This window comes from Triticum aestivum, chromosome 2B, assembly GCF_018294505.1.
Source record: "Triticum aestivum cultivar Chinese Spring chromosome 2B, IWGSC CS RefSeq v2.1, whole genome shotgun sequence".
Taxonomy (NCBI): domain Eukaryota; kingdom Viridiplantae; phylum Streptophyta; class Magnoliopsida; order Poales; family Poaceae; genus Triticum; species Triticum aestivum.
In genome coordinates, this window is record NC_057798.1 from 464,252,984 (window position 1) to 464,263,274 (window position 10,291).

General features: G+C 39.9%; 1 pseudogene; it reads left to right on the plus strand.

The window, feature by feature from the left end:
• Positions 1-5,120: 5,120 nt before the first annotated feature.
• Positions 5,121-5,969, plus strand: LOC123039253 (uncharacterized; annotated as a pseudogene).
• Positions 5,970-10,291: the final 4,322 nt, after the last annotated feature.

Genomic DNA, 10,291 nt, shown 5'->3' on the forward strand with positions numbered 1-10,291 from the left:
TTTCAAGTTTTGGGTAAAGATTTGATGGACTATGGAATAAGTAGTGGCAAGAGCCTAAGCTTGGGGATGCCCATGGAACCCCAAGATATTCAAGGATAACCAAAATCCTGAGCTTGGGGATGCCCCGGAAGGCATCCCCTCTTTCGTCTTCGTCTATCGGTAACTTTACTTGGAGCTATATTTTTATTCGCCACATGGTATGTGTTTTGCTTGAAGCATCTTGTATGATATGAGTTTTTTATTTTTAGATTACCACAATCATCCTTGTTGTACACACATTTTGGGAGAAACCCACATGATTTGAAATTTATTAGAATACTCTATGTGCTTCACTTATATCTTTTGAGCTAGATAATTTTTGCTCTAGTGCTTCACTTATACCTTTTAGAGCACGGTGGTGGTTTAATTTTGTAGAAATCGTTGATCTCTCATGATTCACTTATATTATTTTGAGAGTCTTTTAGAACATCATGGTATTTGCTATGGTTATAAAATTGGTCCTAGAATGATGGGCATCCAAGTTGGGTATAATAAAAACTATCATAGGAAGTGAATTGGATGCTATGATCAATTTGATGCTTGATAATTGTTTTGAGATATAGAGGTGGTGATATTAGAGTCATGCTAGTTGGGTAATTGTGAATTTAAAGAATACTTGTGTTGAAGTTGGCAAGTCCCGTAGCATGCACGTATGGTAACCGTTGTGTAACAAATTTGAAACATGAGGTATTCTTAGATTGTCATCCTTATGAGTGGCGGTCGGGGACGAATGATGGTCTTTTCCTACCAACCTATCCGCCTAGGAGCATGCGCGTAGTGCTTGGTTTTTTATGACTTGTAGATTTTTGCAATAAGTATATGAGTTCTTTATGACTAATGTGAGTCCATGGATTATACACACTTTTACCTTTCCATCATTGCTAGCCTCTTCGGTACCGTGCATTGCCCTTTCTCACCTTGAGAGTTGATGCAAACTTCGCCAGTGCATCCAAACCCCGTGATACAATACGCTCTATCACACATAAACCTCCTTATATCTTCCTCAAAACAGCCACCATACCTACCTATTATGGCATTTCCATATTCATTCCAAGATATATTGCCATGCAACTTTCCACCATTCCGTTCATCATGACACGCATCATGATTGTCATATTACCTTGCATGATCATGTAGTTGACATCGTGGCAAAGCCACCTTCATAATTTTTCATACATGTCACTCTTGATTCATTGCCCATCCCGGTACACCGCCGGAGGCATTCATATAGAGTCATATCTTGTTCTAGTTTTGAGTTGTAAATACATAGAAGTGTGATGATCATCATTATTAGAGCATTATCCCTTAAAAAATAGAAATGCCAAATAAAAAAAGGGAGGAAGGCCAAATAAAAAAAAGAAAGGCCCAAAAAAAGGGGGGACAATGCTACTATCTTCTTCCACACTTGTGCTTCAAAGTAGCACCATGTTCTTCATATAGAGAGTCTCATTTGTTGTCACTTTCATATACTAGTGGGAATTTTTAATTATAGAACTTGGCTTGTATATTCCAACGTTGGGCTTCCTCAAAATTCCCTAGGTATTCATGAGCAAGCAAGTTGGATGCACACCCACTAGTTTCTTTTGTTGAGCTTTCATACATTTATAGCTCTAGTGCATCTGTTGCATGGCAATCCCTACTCCTCATGTTGACATCAATTGATGGGCATCTCCATAGCCCGTTGATTAGCCTCGTTAACATGAGACTTTCTTCTTTTTTGTCTTCTCCACACAACCTCCATCTTCATATTCTATTCCACCCATAGTGTTATATCCATGGCTCATGCTCATGTATTGTGTGAAAGTTGAAAAACGTTTGAGATTGCTATAGTATGAAACAATTGCTTGGCTTGTCATCGGGGGTGTGCAAGATGAGAGCATTCTTGTGTGACGAAAATGGAGCATGACCAAACTATATGATTTTGTAGGGATGAACTTTCTTTAGCCATGTTATTTTGAGAAGACATGATTGCTTTGTTAGTATGCTTGAAGTATTACTATTTCTTATGTCAATATGAACTTTTATTTTGAATCATTTGGATCTGAGCATTCATGACACAATAAAGAAAATTACATTAAGGATTATGCTAGGTAGCATTCCACATCAAAAATTCTGTTTTTATCATTTACCTAGTCGAGGACGAGCATGAATTAAGCTTAGGGATGCTTGATAGGTCTCCAACGTATCTATAATTTTTTATTGTTCCATGCTATTATATTACCCGTTTTGGATGTTTATGGGCTTTACTACACTTTTATATCATTTTTGGGACTAACCTACTAACCGGAGGCCCAGCTTGAATTGTTGTTTTCTTTTTGCCTATTTCAGTGTTTCAAAGAAAAGGAATATCAAACGGAGTCCAAACGGAATGAAACCTTCAGGAGCGATCTTTCCTGAACAAACGCAACCCAGGAGACTTGGAGTGGACGTCAAGCTGCAAACGAGGCGGCCACGAGGGTGCCTGGCGCGCCCTAAGGGGGTGGGCGCGCCTCACACCCTCGTCGGCCCCTCATTGCTCCACCAACGTACTTCCTTCGCCTATATATACTCCCGTACCCTGAAAACATCCAGGAGCACCACGAAAACCTAATTCCACTGCCACAACCTTCGGTATCCGTGAGATCCCATCTTGGAGCCTTCGCCGGCGCTCCGCCGGAGGGGGAATCGACCATGGAGGGCCTCTACCTCATCTCCAAGGCCTCTCCGATGAGTCGTGAGTAGTTTACCATAGACATTTGGGTCCATAGTTATTAGCTAGATGGCTTCTTCTCTCTCTTTGAATCTCAATACAAAGTTCTCCTCGATCTTCTTGGAGATCTATTTGATGTAACTCTTTTTGCGGTGTGTTTGTCGAGATCCGATGAATTGTGGGTTTATGATCAAGTTTATCTATGAGAAATATTTGAATCTCCTCTGAATTCTTTTATGTATGATTGGTTATCTTTGCAAGTCTCTTCGAATTATCAGTTTGGTTTGGCCTACTAGATTGATCTTTCTTGTAATGGGAGAAGTGCTTAGCTTTGGGTTCAATCTTGCCGTGTCCTTTCCCAGTGACAGCAGGGGCAGCAAGGCACGTATTGTATTGTTGCCATCGAGGATAAAAGATGGGGTTTATATCATATTGCATGAGTTTATCCCTCTACGGCATGTCTTATTTCTTAATGTGTTACTTTGTTCTTCATGAACTTAATACTCTAGATGCACGCAGGAGTCGGTCGATGTGTGGAGTAATAGTAGTAGATGCAGAATCGTTTCAATCTACTTGTCATGGACGTGATGCCTATATACATGATCATGCCTAGATAGTCCCATAACTATGCACTTTTCTATCAATTGCTCGACAGTAATTTGTTCACCCACCGTAATACTTATGCTATCTAGAGAGAAGACACTAGTGAAACCTACGGCCCCCGGGTCTATCTTTTATCATATAAGTTTTCCATCTACTTTTATTTGCATCTTTTACTTTCCAATCTATATCATAAAAATACCAAAAAAATATTTATCTTATCTTATTATCTCTATCATATCTCACTTTTGCAAGTTACCGTGAAGGGATTGACAACCCCTTTATCACGTTGGTTGCGAGGTTCTTGTTTATTTGTGTAGGTGCGTGGGACTTTTGAGGAGCCTCCTACTGGATTAATACCTTGGTTCTCAAAAACTGAGGAAAATACTTATGCTACTTTACTGCATCACCCTTTCCTCTTCAAGGGAAAACCAACGCAGTGCCCAAGAGGTAGCACTCATATGTACTCAGCGTTTGGAATATAGTGGTGGTGTTGGTTTTCTATGCACACCATAGTTAATTTCTTAGTGCTCGCGTTCATTTTCTTGGCACGCCAGAAATAATGTTTCCATTGTATCAAGTGTTTTAAGTATTTAATGATTATACTAGTTACAAGATAATGAACATTTCATATTATATTTTTTTTCATCATTATTATTTGTGTTTTTATCATTTTGGGACTTTTATTTCTTTACTACCAGTTCTATTTTTGAGTCTTTTATTTTGTTAAGTCTTTCATTAATCTTAGTCTTTTTTATTTCGGTTGTTATTAGCTATGGCGTTGCGCTTTAGGCCCACGCTAGCAATGGCCCACCCGAGTTAACTTAGTAAAAGACCTAAATCACCGCCCTCTCAGTTCACATCCACCCCGTATACACTTTCCCCTCGACCAGCCACCGTCGCCCCGTCACCGCCCCTCGCCGGCAGCAAAGTTCGATCTACTCCTTCCCCTCCGAGCACATCTCCTTCCTATCCACTCCCACCTCCTCCGTCCATGGACACGCCACATGGAATCCATTGGGATTCATGTAGTTGATTTAGGGGATTTCTTTAATTTGTGTAGAAATTTTAGTATATATCATGGATTGCTTTGTCTGATGTGGAATCCAAAGTTAGTTGTGCGGATTGCTTTGTGTAGAAATTTTAGTGATAATTCGATTGCTATTGTGTTGAATCTGGTATTTATAGTGCATTTTGATTAGAAATATTTTGAGTGTCTAGAATATTAATGATTCAAGTTCAACTTAATTCGGTAGTATAGTCTGGAAGGTTAGGAATAAATAAAATGAACTCATATAAATTACTATTGTAGAATTTGTTTGTTTGTATCTCCCTCCGTGGGTTTTGTTTATTTGTGTATACAATTACTAGTGTAGAATTATATACTTAGTTTTCAACATGTTCTCAATATGTTTTGTATAAAATGAACTCCAATTATGTTTAGTAAAAATTGATTTACTAGTTTACAAATTGATTATATAGTTAGTTTTCAATATATTTTGTGTAGAATGACGTAGACACCACCATGTCAAGTGTGCAAGTCAAGGTGCGGAACCAACCTTGCAACTGGCACGCTGTTTGGCATCTACTTCCAGCCGTGTTTTGTTCTTGCAGTGGTAACACATTATATGAACCTTCTGACAGTTAGTTCTTTTGTTTTGGTTGCTATTTCCAATAATGCAATGTTTTTGTTTTTCTTACACAGATCGTCCCTTGCAATGTGAGATTGAAATTCAATGAGCTCATTACCGGAGACATCGTGATCTTCGACGCTCCTGGGGCGCCCTACACTATGGAGGTCAACAAGGGACGAAAGATATCCCAGATTGGAGGAGATGAATGGGATCATTTCATCGCCCACATACATCTCACTGGGAGTAAACTGGTCAGATTCTCCTTCAGAAGACAAACTCCAAGTTGGCTATTATCTACCTCAACTCGGAGGACGAAGATGATAAGGACCCACTTGATGAAGCCCTCTATGCCCAAAGAATGAGGCTGAGCGAGGACGAATCAGGAAACCACTAGTACATATTTCCTCGACGTGATGACTACGTCGAGATGCCATTCATGACCCGCCTGACAAGGACAAAATGTTAATCGCCATGTCGTGGTATGTTACTTAGTGTAGTAATTTGATATGCTTATTGTAGTAGTGTGATGATACATGCTTAGTGTAAAATTTGGATGATATGCTTAATTAGTGTAGTAATGTGTGATGCATCATATGCTTATTAGTGTGTATGCAGTAATGTTGTGATACGCTTAGTGTAGAATTTGATGATATACTTAGTGTAGTAATGTGATATGCTTCGTAATGTGATATGCATTTAGTGTAGTAATGTGGCATGCTCATTTATCATATATGTTTTTTGTTCAGAAATTACCTAAGAGGCTAAGTGAGAGTTGTGGCATCCAGCCGGATGAAGCAGGCATTGCCGGACTACGCCTTACCGCAAGGGGCTCCATCACCAACTGTGCTTACGCAGTGGACACAAATGGTCGCACTGTCTTCAGCGTTTTGGGGTGGAACAACTTCCTTGCTGGCAAGAATCTCCAGGTTGGACAGGCCATCTTAGTCACCATCAGGAACACCTGGCGCCATGACTTGAGGATGACGATCGTCATCGACCTCATTTAGAAGTATGTGTGTGGTGGCGTCGTCGAAGCTAAATGAACTGCTTATTAGCGCTATTTACTATTGTTTTAACTCGTAATGTTCTATTAACTGGTAAGGTTGGTGAGATTATCACTTAATTATTAACATGTAATGTTCAATTAACTGGTAATGTTCTACTATGTAATGTTATATATGTGCTTAGTTTTAATGTGAAATGCTAAATGTTACATGGTGTCGAAAAAATATTTTTTGGCTGCACAAAAATATTCGTGGCGTGCAAAGTACATTGCACGCCGCTAGGTGATTCGCCACCGTCGTATCTATATTTTTTTTATTTCATGCCAATATTCTACAACTTTCATATACTTTTGGCAACATTTTATATTATTTTTGGGACTAACATATTGATCCGGTGCCCAGTGCTCAGTGTCAGTTCTTGTTTGTTGCATGTTTTTTGTTTCACAGAATATCCATATCAAATGAAGTCCAAATGCGATAAAAATTTGTGGATATTTAGTTTCTAATATATGTGATTTTTGGAAAGAATAATCAACACAAGATGGTGCTCGTGAGCCCCATGAGGCACTAGGGCACGCCCAGGGGGGTAGGGCGCGTCATGGTGCCTCATGAGCCCCTTGTAAGTCGGTTGACCCCCTTCTTTCGCCGCAAGAAAGATAATATTCGGGAAAAATCATGTTAAAATTTCAGCCCAATCGAAGTTAAGAAAAGGTTTTCTGCCAGAAAACAGGAACACAAAATAGAAGAGAACAGAGAGAGATCCAATCTCAGAGGGGTTCCTGTGTGCCTAGAGCCATGGAGACCATGGACCAGAGGGAAAAGCCTCCTCCCATCTAGGGGGGAGCCTAATCAAGAAGAAGGAGGAGGGGGCTCTCTCTCCCTCTCTCCTGGTGGCGCTGGAATGCCGCCTGGGCAATCATCGTGACGGCAGTCTACACCAACAACTTCGCCGCTGTCATCACCAACTCTCTCAACCTCTATGCAACGGTGTAACACCTCTTCTCCCCGCTATAATATCTACTCAAACATGGTGCTTAATGGTATATATTATTATCCAATGAAGTATGGCCATGCTATGATGTTTGAGTAGATTCGTTTTGTCCTATGGGTTGATTGATGATTGTGATTGGTTTGAGTTGTATGTTTTATTTTGGTGTTGTCCTATGGTGTCCTCCGTGTTGCGCAAGCGTGTGGGATTCCCATTGTTGGGTGTTGCAATACGTTCATGATTCGCTTATAGTGGGTGGCGTGAATGACAGAAACACATACCCGAGTAAGGGGATTGTTGCGTATGGGAGTAAATAGGACTTGTCACTTAAGGCTATGGTTGGGTTTTACCTTAATGTTCTTTTGTAGTTGCGGATGCTTGCTAGAGTTCCAATCATAAGTGTGTATGATCAAGTACAAAAAGTATGTTAGCTCATGCCTCTCCCTCATATAAAATTGCAATAATGATTACCGGTCTAGTTATCAATTGCCTAGCTAGGGACAAAATCCTTCTCTTGTGTTACTAAAAGCTTTCTACTAAACAACTAACTTTTTATTATCTTGCAAATTACTTCTAGTTTTATTCTCGCTAAGTACTCCTAGTTTTATTCTTGCAAACCTATCGTATCACCTACAAAATAGTTTCATACTTGTTCTAGGTAAAGCGAACATTAAGTGTGCGTAGAGTTGTATCGGTGGTCGATAGAACTTGAAGAGAATATAAATTCTACCTTTAGCTCCCCGTTGGGTTTGACACTCTTATTTATCGAAAAAGCTACAGTTGATCCCCTATACTTGTGGGTTATCACTAAGTGAGTGAATACAGTGGTGGAGTTGCCTACATGGCACGCCAGCAACATGTATAATACTACTGAGGTGGGCACCAACGCCACCACTATTTTCAACAATGGCGCCATGTGGCGTCGTGTGTCCACGCTAGCAAGACCATTTTTGCCATGCCATAGCTAGGCTTTTCTGCACTAGCGTTTTGGAGAGTGGTGTCTTCTAGATTGGTTAGGTGTCACTTGGGAGCCTCCAATCGATTGTGGATTTGCACCAAGGAGTTTGTAAGGGCAAGGAGATCACCTACTTCATGAAGATCTATTCGAGTGAGGATAATATTTCGTGGGTGTAAGCCATGATGGAATAAACAAGGTTGATTCTTTTTGGATCCTCCGTGGGCGGAGCCCTCCGTGGACTCGCGCAATAGTTACCCTTTGTGGGTTGAAGTCTTCACCAACGTGGATGCATGATAGCCCGCCTATCGGAACCACGACAAAAATCATTGTGCCTTCATTGCGTTTTATTTCTCTAATCCCTCCTTTACGTGCATACGTAAAGTCTTTACTTTCCACTGCTTAACTCTTAGACTTGCATGTGCAAGGTGCTCTTGACTTGGTAGAATTGTTAAAACTTGCCTACAACTAAAATTGGAAAAAGGATAAGTTTTTATTTGGTCAAATAGTCTAATCACCCCTCTAGACATACTTTTGATCCTACAAGTGGTATCAGAGCTTTGATCTTTATTGCATTGGTTTCACAACCTAGGAGAGTATGACGTCGAGGGTTACTATCACCGTAGAGGTCCATATTTTGATGGTATACAAACTTTGCTAGTTGGAAACATAAGATGAAAAATGCATATTCTTGATCATAACCCCGCCATTTGGGTTGTTGTTCGTGTTGGATTGCAAGGTGAATTCTTTGAGGATCGAAATGAACCGGATCGTAATGCAACCGCAGAAGAATTGAAAATGTTGCAATACAACACTCAAGCATGTGACATTCTCTTCAACTGTTTGTGCCCCGAGCAGTCCAACAAGATTAGCCGCCTCGACAATGCAAAGGAAATGTGGTATACTTTGGTTGATATGCATGAAGGTACCGAGTTCGTCAAGGAATCCAAGTTGGATGTGCTCAAAGTCAACTTGACAAGTTCAAGATGAAGGATGGTGAAGGAGTCGCCGAAATGTACTCTAGGCTCGCTCTCATCACAAATGAGATTGCCGGCTTAGGAGGTGAAGAGATGACCCATTAAGAAGATCCTTAGAGCCTTGGATGGAAAATATGATACCGTGTGAACACTGGTCCAAAAGATGTCCAATTACAAAGATCTCAAGCCCACGGAAGTCATTGGAAGAATTGTTGCTCATGAGATGTCACTTAAGGACAAGAAGGAGCTCCACAACAAGTCAAGTGGTGCATATAAAGGCTCAAGCGATGCTCCCACGCCATAAATTGATAAGCTAGTATCTAATGAGAAGATAAGCCTAATGGTGAAGAATTTCAACAAGTTCTACAAGGATAGAAGCAAAGAGAGAAGCTCCAACTCATGAGCAAAGATCATCAAGTCATAACTGTAATTATTACAGTTGTGGAAGACCCGAACACTACTCTAATGAGTGTACGACACCTCACAAGGAAAGAGATGAATCACCTAGAAAAAGGAATAAGAGAGATAAATCACCTCATAGAGAGAGAATGAGTAGAGATGATCGTTATGAACGAAAACCTTCTCGAAGAAACAAGGATTCGTAAAGGAAAGACAAGTCAACCAAGAGCTACTCTAGAAGAAGACATGGAGCTCATGTTGTTGAATGGGTTTCCGGCTCCTACTCCGACAGCAACTCTGAGAGAAGGTATCACCCCGACTCCGACTGTAGTCAAGATGTAGGTGTTGTCAGAATTGCTCTCGTATCCTCCAACTCCTAGGACATATTTGATTCACCAAATGAAGGAAAATTGAAAGATGCTTCATGGCTAAAGGCCCCAAAGTATCACACCCCGAGTATCTTGATTTCAATAGTGATTGGAATGATTTGCTAGGTGATGACAATTTGTTTGTTGATAAAACTAGTGATGTGAGCTATAATGAAGTTGCTAGTAATCATGATAGTCACGATGAAACGGATGACAATGCTAAGAAGGAGATTGAGCAAGTGAAGAATTAAACATTCTTAAGTTAGCTCATGAAACAACTCAAGAAGAGCGTAGAGAGTTTCTAAGAACTCATGAGAAGCTACGCTTCGATAAGCTAAATTTAGAGTATGAGCATGAGCTTCTAAAAGCAACCAATGATGATCTTCGAAAGAAGAGTTCTTATTACATTGCCAAACGTCTTCTCTTGTCTACTTTCAAAACCGCAAACATTTTTTTGAAATTCATGATTGTTTTAATCATGGAAATTTATTGAATATCATGAACATTGTTTTAAGTTCACAGACATTTTTTTAAAATTTATGAACATAATTTAATACTTATGAACATTTTTTCAAACCTTGAAACTTTTTTTGATTTTGTGAACATTTTTATACCAGATTGTTTGTTTTTGAAATTGG